Here is an 8,743-nt window from a genome sequence, read left to right as displayed (position 1 = left end):
AGGAAATGCCAATTACTCTCCCGCTGGAGGAGACAACCTGCATCCCACACGCAGAGCACCAGAGAGCTTGCTGTTTTCCAGCCTTTCCTGGGCCTCGGGGCCAAGCCATGGGCTCAGACAGGAAGCCCGGGGCTGCCTGTGTGTCAGAGAGGACCTGGCACCATGCCCACTCCCTGCTCTGGGGCACCACAGCTCACGCCGGTCACCCACCCCTTTCCCACACCAGAGAGGGAACGCTGGGCTCCCCAAACACCCGGTCACCCTCCACCCAAGCCAGCAAGGCTGCTTACCTGGCCAACAAGGCAGGGCCAGGTCGGGAGCAGAGTCCAGGGGCCATAGGCCTCCAGTAAAAATATTTCTAGAACAAATTTGTGCGGAGGGATCCCTCCCATTCCCTTTAACCCCTATCGCTACTATCTCTCACCACATGGCTCTTCAAGGGAGCTCCTTGCCCCTCCCTAAGCTGCCTGTCTTCTCACTCATTCCATCAAAAGCATTTACTGGGGGCCCTCCAGGCAGCAGAGTCAGCCTGGTGCTACCTCTGCTCCAGTGCGTGGTCTAGTACATGGTCCTATGCATGGTCCAGTACATGGTACAGTGCGTGGTCCAGTGCATGGTCCTATGTGTGCTCCAGTGCATGGTCCTATGCATGGTCCAGTGCGTGGTCCAGTGCATGGTCCTGTGTGTGCTCCAGTGCATGGTCCAGTGCATGGTCCTATGCGTGGTCCAGTGCGTGGTCCTGTGCGTGCTCCAGGGCATGGTCCAGTGCATGCTCCAGTGCATGGTCCTATGCATGGTCCAGTGCGTGGCCCAGTCTATGGTCCTTTGCGTGGTCCATTGCATGGTCCTGTGCATGGTCCTGTGTGTGTTCCAGTGCATGGTCCCATGCGTGGTCCTGTGCATGCTCCAGTGCATGGTCCAGTGCGTGGCCCAGTGCATGGTCCTATGCGTGCTCCAGTGCATGATCCTATGCGTGCTCCAGTGCATGATCCTATGCGTGCTTCAGTGCATGGTCTTATGCATGATCCTATGCATGGTCCTGTGCATGGTCCTATGCGTGCTCCAGTGTATGGTCCTATGCATGGTCCTGTGCATGGTCCTAATACGTGCTCCAGTGCAGGAGAAAGACAAGAGCTAAGAGGAAGAGGGAAAGCTTTTCCTGTTGGCCCATGGTGAGTGCTAAGGAGCATAAAGATGGGATATGGCACAGAATGCCTCTCTCCAACAGTGGAGGAAAGACCCAAGGGAGCTGAGGAAAAGACATTTAGTCAGAGGGAACAAGCCCACGTCTGAGCTTTATGTGTCAGAAAAAGAACCAGAGGGGCACCTGGGGGGCTTACTCGGTTCAGCGTCTGACTCTTTATTTCGGCTCAGGTCATGATCTCAGGGTCGTGAGATGGAGCCATGCTCAGCAGGGAGTCTGCTTGAGATTCTCTCTCCCTCTGCCTCTCCCCTCTGTGCATGCAGGCTCTCTTTCTCAAATAAATAAATCTTAAAAAAAAAAAAGAGAGAGAACCACAGGGCGCCTGGGTGGCTCAGTTGTTAAGTGTCTGCCTTCAGCTCAGGTCATGATCCCAGGGTCCTGGGATCGAGCCCCGCATCGGGCTCCCTGCTCCATGGGAAGCCTGCTTCTCCCTCTCCCACTCCCCCTGCTTGTGTTCCCTCTCTCGCTGTGTCTCTATCTGTCAAATAAATAAAATCTTAAAAAAAAAAAAAAGAACCAGGGTCAGGGTGGCTGCACCGAAGACAGCAGAGGTGGGGACAACAGGTGTTTACTCGAGGTTCCTTCTTCCCCAGCTGACACACCCCTTCGTTCATGGCTACAGGTTAGGGAAGCAGCCAGTGAGCTCTCGGCGGGATTCTGTTTTCACACTGAAGCTCTGCTTCTGGAGCCACGTGACTGCACTCCTCTAGCTGTCTGTAGATGGCCAAGCAAGAGGCATCTGCTGGAGCCTGCGTTTCTGGCTGGGTGGACTCAGAAATCTGGGAGCCTTGGAATCAGACAGACTTGAGTTCGAATCCTGGTTCTGCTCCCCTCAACTCTGGTGGAGCTGTGGGTGGCCCACCATAGCTGTCCAGCCCACGCAGAGGTCATGAGCAAGCTAACAGCTTCCTGCCCCTCTGCCTGGGGGGGAATGTCCTCACTGGGGCAGACTGGAAGTACTGGGGAGCAACCCTCCTATGACTCCTGAAGACCCAGGGCCCCTCCATCTTTGGTGGTCTGTTTTGCACAGTGTCAGAGGACCCTCGGCAGGACGAAGCCCAGGTCCCTGCAGCGAGCATCATGAACACATTTGACTAACTTCCTTCCCTCCCCCCAGCTCGTATCCCCGTCAACTCCCAAATAAACCACCTGCAACCAGACCTTCATCTTGGGGTCAGCTCTGGGGGAAACCCAAATGAAGATGCTAGCCATGTGACTTCAAAATGATGGAAACTCTGTGAGTCTGCTTCTCCGTCTGCATAATGGAGACTGAGGAGCAATGAGGAGGACATGAGGAAGGAGGAGGAAACAGGCACAGAGCAGGCAGGTGGTAACACTGGACTCTGAGGGACAAAGGACATCACGGAGATGAACTTGCTCTGCAAACTGCAGGTGACCCTCCAGATGCACGCAGGCAGCACTGTGAGGGTTAAAAGCATCCCTCCATAGTCAGAACCAGCCGTGAGACCTGAGGCAACTTACCTCATCTCTCTTTCCAAGTCGGTTAAACAGAAATAATCATAGCATCAATCCCATAGGGTGGTTGCGAGGATTAAATCAGTTAATATACGTGGCTTATCTAGAACTGTCCTGCTTCTTAATAAAGCTACGTGTTTGCCATTTTATTTGAATCATTGTTATTATAGGTCTATTATGTGACTACATTATTTTTATGCTGTACTGAAAATGCAAGTCTTCTTCCTACCCCTCCTGATGCCTCGCTTTAGCTACCTGCTCCAAAGTCGCCACGGGTTTAGTTTGTCATCATGAGCTTTTTTAATTGCATAAATAATTCATGAGTATGCTCCAACTGAAAGAGTTAAACAGTGTACAGGACAAAACCTAAAAGTCCCTTCAACACTCACCCCCCCCCCCACCCTCCTCCCACTGTCCACAGCATGGGGCCTTTTCCCTATTCCTTTTATACGTAGGTATGTATATACTTTTTTCCCTACAGAAGTGGTATCATACTAAACTTGCATTCAAATTTGTTATACAACTTGCTTGTTGCTTTTCAAATACATTTTTGAGATTTTTCTATGATGATACAATAGGGTCTACTTCATTTTTTTAAAAATTCTTCAGGATAGATATACCATACCCGGGTTTAACAAATCCCCTATTGATAGATGTCCATGTGGTTTCCAATTTCCCCCCTTTGAAGGCCACACTACAGTCAACATCTTTGTGCAACATCTTCACTCAGGCACATGAATATTCCTTAGGATGGATTCCAGGAAGTGGATTTGCTGGGTCAAATGATGTGTGAATTTTTTGTTTTGCTAAATACTGCCAAATTGCCTTCTAATTTACACTCCTACCAGCTTTGGGGGGAGGTTTGTTTTTGTTTTATTTATTTGTTTTTGTTTTAAAGACTTACAGGAGGGGTTTTGTTAGGCAGTTGGTCTCGGCAGAGGAGGGCATCATGTTTTTCCCTGACAACTAAAAACAGCAGCGTGTTCCTTTCCTTTCCGGAGATCCAACATCCCAGCTGCATAACCCATCCTCCTCCAACCTTCCATGCCCCCCTCTCCACATCACACACACACACACACACACACACAAACACACAGAGCACGAGAACAACTATAATGGAGGAGAACTATGTCCCCCTAAAATGTCGCTGCCTTGATTTGAGACATCATTCACACCAAGCTGTGAATGATTGAGCCTCCTCCACTGGGGCCACCATAGCATTTGTTTTTGTTTTTCTGAGTAGGGTTATCTACCCAACACTTGTGCTTCTGTAGAAAGAGAATTTCATCGTTGTTGTTGGATGATCTTTTGGCGGCTGTAGAACTACATTTCCCAGCCTGCATTTCGGTACGGGTGGCCAATGAGCTGTAAGTGGAAGTTGATGGGTGGGACTTGTGGGAAAGGTTTTGTAAAGGAGGGCAGCTTACTGGGAACAGTGAGCTCCTTTGCTTGCCCCTTCCTTCTTCCTACTTGGAACTGGGGGTGATTTTTAATATGTTCAACCATTTACATGGACATCAGCCTTAGAGCTGAGCAAAATTCTGGAGGATCCCACCGTGGCTTGTGTTAACTCTTTAGTTGACAGATCTTGGAGACCATCCAAGGATGCAAAGAGGCAATGGCACTCATTCTGAAATATTTGACATTTTAACAACTAATTGGCCATATATATTTCTTCGGACTGATTTTCAGCCCTGCCTGAAATGATGATGTGATAGTTGGAGCTCCAGTTGTCCTGTGGGACCATGAAGTAATCTTCAAGATGGAAGCCAGGCACTAAGGATGATGGATAAGACAGAGGCTTCTGAAGAACGTGGAGCCCCCATACCTGTCATCTAGACTTCTTTTATATAAAGTACTGGGCTTAAACCCAATCAGTTGCTGGCATTCCTTTTGCCATGTTTTGGCCCATTATGACTGAAAGAAACCCAAGTCCACACTTTCTATGCCCAAAAAGCAGCCCCCATTCTATAAACTTAGAACTGCTTTGAGGGATCCCTTAAAGAACCCCACACCCTGTGGCATGCTCTAAACAAATTCCATTTTGCCACTTCCCATTATACTTAACATCAACATCAGACGTTTGCAAAATTCTTAAGATACGGCCTGACACTCCTTGTTCTGGACACTGTTTCTATTCATCCAGATTAAACTTGGGTTAATTTGGGACATACCCACACCAGTCTGTGAGCTCCAGGATCACACCCCTGATTCTCCTCTGGCAACTAAGCTCCCAAACGCACATTATAATTCCTGCACAAATACGGTTCAGAAATTCAAAGGACCCCAAGACTGAAGTTCACACCTATTATAAACAGGACATGGAAAGGTTTCTATTAAGTTTTGTTTATATTAGTGAAAAAAAAAATGTCCCACAATAGAGAATTAGAGAAATTGTGGTAAATCTATGCATGGACTACTAAAAAGCTATTTAAATTATGACATAGAAACTTGTCAGCGGGGGCGCCTGGCTGGCTCAGGTGGTAGAGCATGCGACTCTTGATCTTGGGGTTGCAAGTTCGAGTCCCATGCTGGGTATAGAGATTGCTTCAAAACTAAAATAAAATCTTAAAAAAGGAAAAGAAACTTGTCAGCAATGTTCAAAATCCATTAAGTGAAAAGTAAATCTTGAATGATCCCTTTGGTAAAAACAATTTTGTATAGATATATGTTTATGCATTCATATATATCTGTGCAAATGCAAGTAATTAATAATGCCTAAAAGCTTTACAGTGGTTATCTCTGAATTCATGGGTTATTTTAAATTTTCTCCTCTGTGACTATATATATATATGCATATATATATATGCACACACACACACACATATATATTTTTTTAGTAACTTAGAAATAGGTGAAGGATGAGCTTATAAGAAAACTCCGATCTGGAGCTTTAAGTTCATGGGCAATTCTCAAATCCACCGTTCAAAACCAAGGGTGTCTGAATTTTGGAAACCAAACCTTGTTGAACTTGCCTGGCATTTCCTAAGTTGTGTCACATGCCCCAGTGATGTGCCCCACATGACAAGCTGTCCAGTTCTTGACAAAGGTTAGAAAAGGCCATGTGATGGCCTTCCCCATCTCTGGTGGCTGGTGGCCAGGCCTGGAATGGCCCCTCTGCCTCCTACCCTCTCCCTTGTTCCTCCGGCTCATGCTTCCCTCCAGTTGACTTGGCACCTCTCTCGACCTCGGCCCCAGATCCTCCAACCCCTCCCCAGGGAGAATGTGTCCCGCCAGCTTTTGCTCCATCAAATGAGGAAAGGGGACTTTCTCTGCTGCTGCCCCATCCTGGGAGGTTTGCTCACAAAACCAACAATCCCCTTGGACCTCAGACAAAGGCCACTTTGGCCCGGCCCTAAGTGAGTCTCAGCCTGGAGGCAAGAGTGGTGTGGCCTCCACCATCTCAGCTGCTACCTCTGGTCCAACGCCCTCTGCTCTCAGAACCAGCCCCAACTCCTCCTGTCCCATTTGGCTCTACTGGAGGAGGAAGCCCAGCAGAATCTTACGGTGCACGTCAGAGGAGCCAAGGACAATCAAGATCTGCCCGCCAGTTCTGAAGCCTGACCCGAGCAGCTTGTCTCCAGGTGGCCCATAGCTGGAGCAGGGAAGGAGGTTATCCCAGATCTCTCCATCGGTCAGTGAGCCATGTTGACTGCCCATCCCGTTCTCCCACTTAATTTTCTTTTTTTATTATTATTAAGATTTTATTGATTTATTTGACAGAGAGAGAGCACAAGCAGAGGGAGAGGCAGAGGGGGAGAGAGAGGGAGAAGCAGGCTCCCCGGTGAACAGGGAGCCCGATGCGGGACTCGATCCCAGGACTCCAGGATCATGACCTGAGTCGAAGGCAGCTGCTTAACCAACTGAGCCACCCAGGCGTCCCTCCCACTTCATTTTCATTCGGACTCAGAGAAACCAAAACCACACCTCACCAGGGATCGCCGCTGCTCTGATATGGCTATGGGCTGAATTGTGTTCCCCCTCAAAATTTATATGTTGAAGTCCTAAACCCCAGTACCTCACTACTGGAAACAGGGTCTATGAAGAGGTAATTAAGGAGGTTTAAAAAAAGAAGAAGAAGAAGATCCACAGTACAGAAAACTTGGAGAACAGAGGGGAGATTGTACTCAAAATACTGACACTATAACATAATAAAATGTAATTTTGTTAAAAAGAAGAAGAAGAGGAAATAATTAAGCTAAAATGAGGTCTTTGGGGGTGGGCCCCAATCCAACAATACTGGTGTCCTTATAAGAAGGGGAAATTTGGTCACAGATACACACAGAGGGAAGACCATGTCAGAGACACAGGGAGAAGACGGGCATCTACACATCAAGGAGAGAGGCGTCAGAAGAAATCAACCCTGCCAGCACCTTGATCTTGGCCTCCTAGCCTCCAGAACTGGGAGAAAATAAATTTCTGTTAAGGCCCTGTGTCTGCAGTGCTCCCCTATGGTAGTCCAAGCGAACTAATACAGATGTGAAGCAGACCAGCAGTCAGGGGGCTCATCAACCCCACAGCCTAAGGTCCACTACATTTAAAACATTAAGCCTGCCCTTCTAACCTCAGATAAATAAGCCCTCTGTATCTCCCCCTGCCTTTTCCCCCAACCCCCCTGAATTATGTCTACCTTTGAGTGAATAAAACCAGAAAAACGGCATAATTGGGGAGCCATAAGTAAACCGAATTGCTCACCTGGAGACAGACAGAGTCACTCCCTCCTCCATATGCCCACCCGCCCTCACTTGTCCCTCCCCCAGCCAGAGGTGCCTTTCTGACAGGATCACTCAGAAGCTGTTCTTCCAGAGAGGCTTTCTCCAAACCCCTGAAGAGTCTCTGCCCAAGGTCACCGGGAGCAGGCAGGGGCTCTGGGCAGAGCAGGCAGTCCTGTGGCGAGCCTGTTGGGACTGAATATTGATGAGACCCAGCATGCAAAACGAAGCTCCTGCTGGACCAGCCAGTTCAGACTACAGCAGCCTTCGCAGGGAGGTGGGAAACGCCGATGTCTACCAGGTAGCCCCGCTTTGCCACTTATCAGCAGAGTAACCATGCCCATTGCTTGGGCCCTGTCGGCCTCAGTTTACCCCTCTATATAATGGGCATAATATCAGTAGTTACCTAATAAGAATGTTGTGAGGATTCAATGAGTTAATGTTTGCCAAGTGCTTAGCATGGGGTAAGTGCTTTAAAAAATGTTAGTAGCGTGATGATGGGAGTGGTGGTTACTATGACCACCAGCAGCTCCTTCCGAAACCCCTACAAAAGCAACAGGCCAAGAGCAACCAGACGGCACCCCTCTCACCAGTGTCGGCCCTCTCAGAGCCGGAAAAGGACCACTTCTGTGGACAGGCAGAAAGTGTTCCCAGAAAGTGGCATGTTCTCATTAAATGTTCAAATAGAGAGATTTCGAAAAGATCAGGGCTGATACATTCACCCCAAGGGAAACTCAAACATGTGGCCTACTCACGGAGGCCAGTGGGATCCCCTTTGCAGCTGGGCCACCAGCAAGGGCTCTGTCTCTTACTTCCTCTCCTGAACTACCCTTCTGTGTTTGCTCATCTGCAAACTGGGTACCATAAAAATAGTACCTACTTCACGGGATTGTTTCAAGAATTCGATGCCATCCTGTACATGTAAAGGGACGAAGTCACTACCTCTGCACATACTTAACGCTCAATAACACTAGTTGTCGTCATAATGATTTGTTTTCAGAAGACATGAGTTTGATTCCCGTCTACTCCCTATACATGAGATTTTGGGCAATTTTTAGTCTTCTCCCCAAGCTCTGGTCACCTCGCCTATAAAACAGGAGCAATATATGCTCATCGTCCTAAGATTGCTGTGAGGATTAAATCAGAGAACGTCTGGGCAAGTGTTCTGTGCCACCCTCATCCTTAAATTACTTGCGTCTCTTACAGAGCCAGGCACAAAAATGCATGTTGAATAAATGAATATAAAACTCCGTGGTATGATGGTTATTTAATGGGTTGATGAACATGTCAGTTACAACTGAAGAAGTCTCGAGTGGCTTCAGGAATTGTGGTCCATCGGGTGCCAGGGGTT

This window comes from Mirounga leonina, unplaced genomic scaffold (assembly GCF_011800145.1).
Source record: "Mirounga leonina isolate KUSES-001 unplaced genomic scaffold, KU_Mleo_1.0 Mir_127, whole genome shotgun sequence".
NCBI classification, from domain to species: Eukaryota; Metazoa; Chordata; class Mammalia; order Carnivora; family Phocidae; genus Mirounga; species Mirounga leonina.
Note: the sequence above shows the minus strand (reverse complement) of the source record.